At 40.9% G+C, this 8,479-nt stretch overlaps 3 pseudogenes; all 3 read left to right on the plus strand.

Annotated features, from left to right (window-relative positions):
• The first annotated feature begins 2,578 nt into the window (after positions 1-2,578).
• On the plus strand, positions 2,579-4,480 carry LOC109486696 (annotated as a pseudogene).
• Positions 4,481-4,835: 355 nt separating this feature from the next.
• On the plus strand, positions 4,836-6,670 carry LOC109486647 (annotated as a pseudogene).
• Positions 6,671-8,009: 1,339 nt separating this feature from the next.
• On the plus strand, positions 8,010-8,475 carry LOC109486649 (annotated as a pseudogene).
• The last annotated feature ends 4 nt before the right edge of the window (positions 8,476-8,479 follow it).

Here is an 8,479-nt window from a genome sequence, read left to right on the forward strand (position 1 = left end):
GTACATTGAACACAATGCCTTCTGGTGACCTTTTTTTCATGAATAGAGTTTGTCAATTGGTCACAAAACATAGAAATCACGATTCAGACCAAACAGGCTTAACTTGTCTTGTCTTGTCTTGCTTAGTTCCTTCAACAACCCCGTGAGGGGTATCGCTGAGGGGGGGGAGGTGCGTGGACCTCACGGTAGGGAGGCCCGAAAGGCCTCCACAGATTGTGCCTGTATGGCCTGGGCAGGTAAACTGTTCCACTCTCGTATCGAGCGTGGGAAAAATGAGAATTTGAAACAGTCTTTTGTTGCAGGAATAATATTATATTTAAAGGCGTGGCTACCTCTGGTGCGCCGCTGTGCAGGAATAAGATATTGTTCAGAGGGTATGCGCATGTGACCGTGAGTTATTTTAAACATTGTGGTCAGGCGTGCCTCTCTTCTTCTGTTGGCGAGAGTGGGCCATTGGAGTTTTTGCAACATTTCGGTCACACTACTGGTGCGGCCATAGTCATTTATGACCATTCGGGCTGCCCTGCGTTGTACGCGCTCAACTGCCTGCACCCCACCAGCTGTGTAGGGGTCCCACACTGAGGCGCAGTACTCGAGTTGAGGGCGCACTAGGGCTTTATAGCAAGTGTTTTTAACTTGCGATGTGCAATGCCTTAAGTTACGCCGGATAACTCCCAAGGTCCTGTTTGCCTTACCAGTAGCGTGAGCAATGTGAGCATCCCAACGCATGTCGTTGGAGATGTGGACTCCCAAGTAAGGGTACGATTTTACAGTCGTAAGGTTTACCGAACAAAGACTATACTGCGTAATGAGTGGTCTTCGTTTACGTGTGACGTGGATAGTGTGACATTTAACTGGGTTAAAATTCATTTGCCAACGATCCTGCCACTCGGTCAGCGCGTCCAGGTCGGCCTGTAGGCCCTGGGCGTCTGTCGGGCTCTTTATAACCCGGTATAACAAACAGTCGTCGGCAAACAAACGTACGTTACTATTAACTATGTCGGGCAGGTCATTTATGTAAAGAAGAAAAAGGAGCGGGCCCAAGACCATGCCCTGAGGCACACCAGACGTAACCCTTGAAGGTTTGGAGGATTCGCCGTCAAGAACCACGGTCTGTGTCCGCTCCGTTAGAAAGGCTTTGAGCCAGGACAAGATGTGTCCCTTGATGCCGTAGTACTGGAGCTTACTCAGCAGGCGTTGATGCGGTACCGTATCAAACGCTTTGCTGAAGTCCAGTACCACGGCATCAATTTGAAGATTTTGGTCAAGACCATGTGCTAGATCATGGGTAGTTACTAGTAGCTGGGTCTCACACGAAAGTCCTTTTCGGAAACCATGCTGAACCGGGCATAAAATATTGTATTTGTCAAGATGGGACATTATATGGCAGTGCACAATATGTTCTAAAATTTTACTACAAACAGATGTCAGTGAGACTGGCCGGTAGTTTGCTGGCACAGTCTTGTCACCTTTCTTATAGATAGGTGTGATGTTTGCAGAGCTCCAGTCTGGAGGCACATCACCAGTGGTTAGGGATTGTGTAAAGATGATTGTTAATATAGGTGGTAGATTGTTAATATCAATTGGTAATATAACTTAATCTTCCTTTCACATAATATTAGACTAGACAAGAAAATCGGGCGCATGTTACGTCGTTTTGGTGGTCTATTTTGAAAAGTGTGTAAAACGTTTATATTGTGAGGAAACTAAAACGTAACGTGCCACCCGACGTCAAATGTACTACATGGGTAATCAGGCACACAAATTTAACTTTGACCCAGATCGAGTTCACCTCTGACCTCACGAGACGAAGGAAGGACAAAGCTGCCCGAGTTCCGGTTTACGTGAAGAGAAAAACCTTCATAGGAAGCAGGTAAGGCTTAGAAACGGACAGAAAAGTATTCTGGTGTTGATTGGAATAGTTTAAGACCATTTCTGTGGAAGAAGAACCGCAGTAGGGTGATAATTTGTAGGCATTTTCGGGATGTGAATATCGTTGAATTAAAGAGGGAGGGGGGCGAAACCAGTAACATACGTCCGACCCTCGCCACTTACATGTACGTCAGCCTGCATCAGGCAAAGTGGCCGTTTTAGAGTACGTGAAATTATATAGAAATGTTAATTGTATTGTAAAGAATCGCACAAGGCGTACATTACAAAATCTAGAAACGCGTAGAACTGATTTGTAAAAACAGTAAATAGAGAAGCCAAACCTACAGGCTATACTGCCGACTCTCTTTCCAGCGTATCGAATGGGGTCATTTTACCCATTGTTCGTAGTCGTAGAAGTAATAAATAATATGATATAAAATGTTTTAAGAGATTGGTGGTGTGAGTGAGTGATTGTAAGATCTCAAATTATGATTTTGTAACAACATAGAAGCAAATGTATTCAAATGTGAGAAAGGCAACACGTCAGAATTATCTTGGGTTACGTTGTAATGCATTAGGTTAAAATTGTAAAGCTTGGTGAAGTTAGAATTCTTTGAAGCTTGTTTTCTATAAATTCTATCTTATCATTGACAGCTTATAACGCTTAATCTGTATAATTTCTTCATTTTTTTTTGTTAGGCTGAACATGGCAACGACAGGACACGGGTCTCCCATCGGAGTTGGTCAGAACTGCTGTGATGGGTCTCCCACCGGGGTTTCCCAGGTCGACTGTGACAGCAAAACAAGCAATGGTCAAGACCAGGCGGCAGCACAAGTTTTAATGGAATAACGCTGGTAGAAGAAACCCTACATGTGTGGGGAGTGTAGGTACAGGACAGCTAAAAAGTCTAACTTATCCCAACACATGAGAACACATACAGGAGAAAAACCCTACAAGTGTGACCAGTGTGACTATTCTGCTGCAGTCAAATCCACTTTGGACAAACATCAAGCAAAACACACAGGTGACAAACCCTACATGTGTGGGGAGTGTGGGTACAGGACAACTCAGAGGTCTGCCTTATCCCAACATATGAGAACCCATACAGGAGAAAAACCCTACAAGTGTGACCAGTGTGACTATTCTGCAGCACGGAAATCTCATTTAGAGGAACATGTAGCAAAACACACTGGTGAGAAACCCTACATGTGTTGGGTGTGTGGAGACAGGGCAAATCAAATGTCTAACTTATCCCGACATATGAGAACCCATACAGGAGAAAAACTCTACAAGTGTGACCAGTGTGACTTTTCTACAGCACAGAAATACACCTTAGATAATCATGAAGCAAACCACACCGATGAGAAACCATACATGTGTGGGGAGTGTGGATACAGGACAGCTAAAAAGTCTCACTTATTTAAACATATGAGAACCCATACAGGAGAAAAACGCTACAAGTGTGACCAGTGTGACTATTCTGCTACACAGAAAGCTACTAGTACTTTAGACCAACATCTAGCAAAACACACCGGTGAGAAACCCTACATGTGTGGGGAGTGTGGGTACAGGACAACTTTCAAGTCTTCTTTAGCCCGACATATGAGAACCCATACAGGAGAAAAACCCTACAAGTGTGACCAGTGTAGCTATTCTGCAGACACTAAGTCTGCCCTAATTCGACATAAAAGAATTCACACGGAGGCACCAACGCTGGAACTGTGACCATCTCGTAGTGACATTTAATGTGCATAATCTTCTCTTAAGTATAGTTTTTCTATCTTCAGACTATATTGAGTTTATGGATAGAGCACAATAATTTTGAAAACATTTAGGCTAACTACATGATTTATTATAAGATATGGTACTAATATTTGCAAATATGCAAGTTTTTCCTGACGGAATGTCGTAGGCACTTTTGTCAACTGCATGTTTAATCACTGTAAAACTGTGGTTTAGTTACAAGAATAATTCTTAGCCAGACAAATATACTTTGTTTAACGATCAATTATATATTTTGGAAAAGAATCCATCATTTGATAACCAGATTTATAATTTTTTAACAGTAAACTTAATTTGTGGTAGAACACCTAAATATGTTGGTATTGATTGGATAATGTAAATGTACAGTATTTAACATCGGTAAGTGATTGTACACAGTAGTTAAAAGGTAGAAGTTAATGTTGAGTTTGTAAGAATGAAGCCATCGAAGGAGCATCGGTGTAAAATGTGACTAGTCTGGTATTGATTGGATAATGTAAATGTACAGTATTTAACATCGGTAAGTGATTGTAAACAGTAGTTGAAAGGTAGAAGTTAACGTTGAGTTTGTTTGAATGAAGCCATTGAAGGAGCTTCGATTTCTAGTTAATACTTCACTTTGTCTAAGTGTTTGTCTGTATGTCTTACAGACACAATACTATCTTTTGACTAACATATACTCAGGAAACTAGCATTTGGTTCATAATGATGTAAACTGACCGACTTCCTTCAGTTTCCAATAGTAGGAAGTATTTCACAATTGTGAAAACGTATGCGTTATTTTGTATAGGAGTAAAAGTTCCTGTTTGTTTTGCATTACTTTTTGAAGATGTATCTATAGAAACATTCCGCTAACACAATTAAATCGTTATGTTCCTTGAACATAATGTTTCCTTCTGTGTTGCTTTTTTTCCCTTGGATGGAATATTGTCAGAGATGGTGAGTTGATCATAAAACACAGAAATCAAGATTTAGATTTAATTATATGGAAATGTTAATTGTATTGTTAAGAATCGCACAAGGCGTACATTACAAAATCTAGAATTATGTTGGGTTACGTTGTAATGCATTACGTTAAAATTGTAAAGCTTGGTGAAGTTAGAATTCTTTGAAGCTTGTTTTCTATAAATTCTATTTTATCATTGACAGCTTATAACGCTTAATCTGTGTAATTTCTTCATTTTTTTTCGTTAGGCTGAACATGGCAATGGCAGGACACGGGTCTCTCACCGGAGTTGGTCAGGACTGCTGTGATGGGTCTCCCACCGGGGTTTCCCAGATCGGCTATGACAGCAAGACAAGCAATGTTCAAGGCCAGGCGGCAGCACAAGTCAACTTGAATAACGCTGGTGAGAAACCCTACATGTGTGAGGAGTGTGGGTACAGGGTGGCTTGGAAGTCTTACTTATCCAGACATATGAGAACCCATACAGGAGAAAAACCCTACAAGTGTGATCAGTGTGACTTTTCTACAGCACACAAATCTGCTTTGAACTTACATCTATCAAAACACTCTGGTGAGAAATCCTACATCTGTGGGGAATGTGGGTACAGGACAGCTGAAAAGTCCCACTTATCCCGACATATGAGAGCCCATACAGGAGAAAAACCCTACAAGTGTGACTAGTGTGACTATTCTGCAGCACGGAAATATGTTTTGGGCAAACATCTTGCGAAACACACCGGTGAGAAACCCTACATGTGTGGGGAGTTTGGGTACAGGGCATTCAAAAGTCACACTTATCCGAACACATGAGAACCCATACAGGAGAAAAACCCTACAAGTGTGACCAGTGTGACTATTCTGCTGCACAGAAATCCGCTTTGGACTATCATCTAGCAAAACACACTGGTGATAAACCCTACATGTGTGGGGAGTGTGGGTACAGGGCAACTCAGAAGTATAAATTATTTCGACATATGAGAACCCACACAGGAGAAAAACCCTACAAGTGTGACCAGTGTGACTTTTCTACTGCGCGGAAATCCACCTTAGATGATCATAAAGCAACACACACCGGTGAAAAACCCTACATGTGTGGGGAGTGTGGATACAGGACAGCTTTAAAGGGTGCCTTATCTCGACATATGAGAGCGCATACGGTAGAAAAGCCCTACAAGTGTGACCAGTGTAGCTATTCTGCAGCCTCTAATGCTATCCTATCTCGACATATAAAAATCCATACAGAGGCACCAAGTCTGCAACTGTGACCATCTCGTAGTGACATTTAGGACGCACAGTCTGCTGTAACTACAGTTTCTCTACTTAATATTTTGATACGAGTCCTAAGGGTATATGACAGTTATGTTCATTAAGATTTAGGCTGAATATTCTGTAAGAATTCATGATGTTTGCAAGTAGACAACGGGTTTTCCCAAGAAAAAGCCTTGTACTTGTTCACTTTAATATCTAATTAAGTTATGGCTATAATTTAGGTACAAGAATAAGTCTTAGTTTAGTTAGTATCCAATATACTTTGTTCTAATATTAATTATTTTTAAACGAAAAAACTCTTATAGGTACTTAGATATTTTGAAACGAAAAATCTCTTTTAGCTACTTAGAATTGTATGAGAATAGTAAGCGTTATAGTATAGATTGGATAATGTACATATACATAATCAGTAATTAACATCGGTAAGTGATTGTACACAGTAGTTGAAGCTGAAAGGTAGACATTAGTGCTGTGTTTGTACACAGTAGTTGGAATGTAGACGTTAGTGTTGTGTGTGTACGAGCTTAGATTTCCTGTGTATCTACTAGTAGTTCCTGTCAAGAAGTGTTTGCCTCTATGTCCTACAAACACAATTATATCTTGTGACTATCAACTCTTTTTAAACTACTAAAATTTCTTACTATAAAACCCAAAAAGCTAATAGCATTGATTTGTATCAGTGTAAAATGACTGATGTTCTTCAGTTTCCAAAGTATGAAGATATTTTACGCCAGTAAAAGGGTAGACGATAGGTTGTATACAAGTAAATTTCCTGTTTTGTATTTTTTTTCTAGATCTACAGATATTTTGCACTGACATAATTAAATCGTGTAATCCCTTGAACATAATGTTTCCTTCTGTGTTCCTTTTTTTCCTTGGATGGAATATTGTCTGAGGTGTTGAGTTGATTATAATATAAAACACAGAAATCAAGATTCAGACCAAACAGTTTGGCTTGCCTTGAATTCCCTTAAATTATCATTTTTAAAGTCCCCCAATGGATCGCCTTGCCTGGCCCGGTACTTATGGCTCCTACCGTTGAGTCCTTCCGGGCCAGGCTGGAGGCCTGACCGCCTTAGACCAAGGCCTCCCCCCCCCCCCTAAAGTGCCCCATCAGGGGCTATATGGAGGTGTAGCCGGGGCTCACATAACATCTTTGAGCCCCGGCAAAGATGAAGATGAAAGTAGATCAGAAACAAAAGTCAGACGCTTGTTACGTTGTAAGGTGGTGGGTTTGAACGCAGAACGTTGACATTATGAACACAGCTTAACGTTCAAACCGACGTCAAATGTACTGCGTGGGTAATCAGGCACACAACTTCACCTTTGACCAAAAGCGCATTCACCTCTGACCTCACGAGACGAAGGAAGGACAAAGCTGCCCGAGTTCCGGTTTACGTGAAGAGAAAAACCATCATAGGAAGCAGGTAAGGCTCAGAAACAGACAAAAAAAATATTCTATTGTTGAGGGGAATAGTTTAAGACCATTTCTGTGGAAGAAGAACCGCAGTAGGATGATAATTTGTAGGCATTTTCGGCATGTGAATATCGTTGAATTAAAGGGAGAGGGGGGGCGAAATCAAACATACGTTCGACCTTCGCCACTTACATGTACGTCGATTTGCATCAGGCAAAGTGGCCTTTTTAGAGTACATGAAATTATATGGAAATTTTTATTGTATTGTAAAGAATCGCACAAGGCGTACATTACAAAATCTAGAAACGCGTAGAACTGATCAAGATTTGTAAAAACAGTAAATAGAGAAGCCTGGTGACCAAACCTATAGGCTATACTGCCGACTCTCTTTGCAGCCTAGCGATTGGAGTCATTTTACCCATTGTTCGTAGTCGTAGAAGTAATAAATAATATTTTTGATATAAAATGTTTTAAGAGATTGGTTGTGCGAGTGAGTGATTGTAAGATCTCACAAATTATGATTTTGGAACAACATAGAAGCAAACTTATTCAAATGCGAGAGAGACAACACGTTAGAATTATGTTTGGGTTACGACTTACGTTGTAATGCATTAGTTTTAAATTGTAAATTTTGGTGAAGTTAGAATTCCTTGAAGCTTGTTTTCTATAAATTCTATTTTATCATTGACAGCTTATAACGCTTAATCTGTATAATTTCTTCATTTTTTTTCGTTAGGCTGAACATGGCAATGGCAGGACACGGGTCTCCCATCGGAGTTGGTCAGAACTGCTGTAATGGGTCTCTTACCGGGGTTTCCCAGGTCGACTGTGACAGCAAAACAAGCAATGTTGAAGACCAGGCGGCAGCACACGTCAACTTGAATAACACTGGTGAGAAACCCAACATGTGTGGGGAGTGTTGGTACAGAGCGACTCACAAGTCTGACTTATCCCGGCACATGAGAACCCATACAGGAGAAAAACCCTACAAGTGTAACCAGTGTGACTATTCTGCTGCACGGAAATCCAGTTTGGACAGACATCATGTAAAACACACCGGTGAGAAACCCTACTTGTGTGGGGAGTGTGGATACAGGACAGGTGACAGGTCCAACTTATCCAAGCATATGAGAACCCATACAGGAGAAAAACCCTACAAGTGTGACCAGTGTGACTATTCTGCTGCACAGAAATTTTATTTGGATAAACATTT

Source organism: Branchiostoma belcheri, unplaced genomic scaffold (assembly GCF_001625305.1).
Source record: "Branchiostoma belcheri isolate BF01 breed outbred unplaced genomic scaffold, Haploidv18h27 scaffold82, whole genome shotgun sequence".
NCBI lineage: Eukaryota > Metazoa > Chordata > Leptocardii > Amphioxiformes > Branchiostomatidae > Branchiostoma > Branchiostoma belcheri.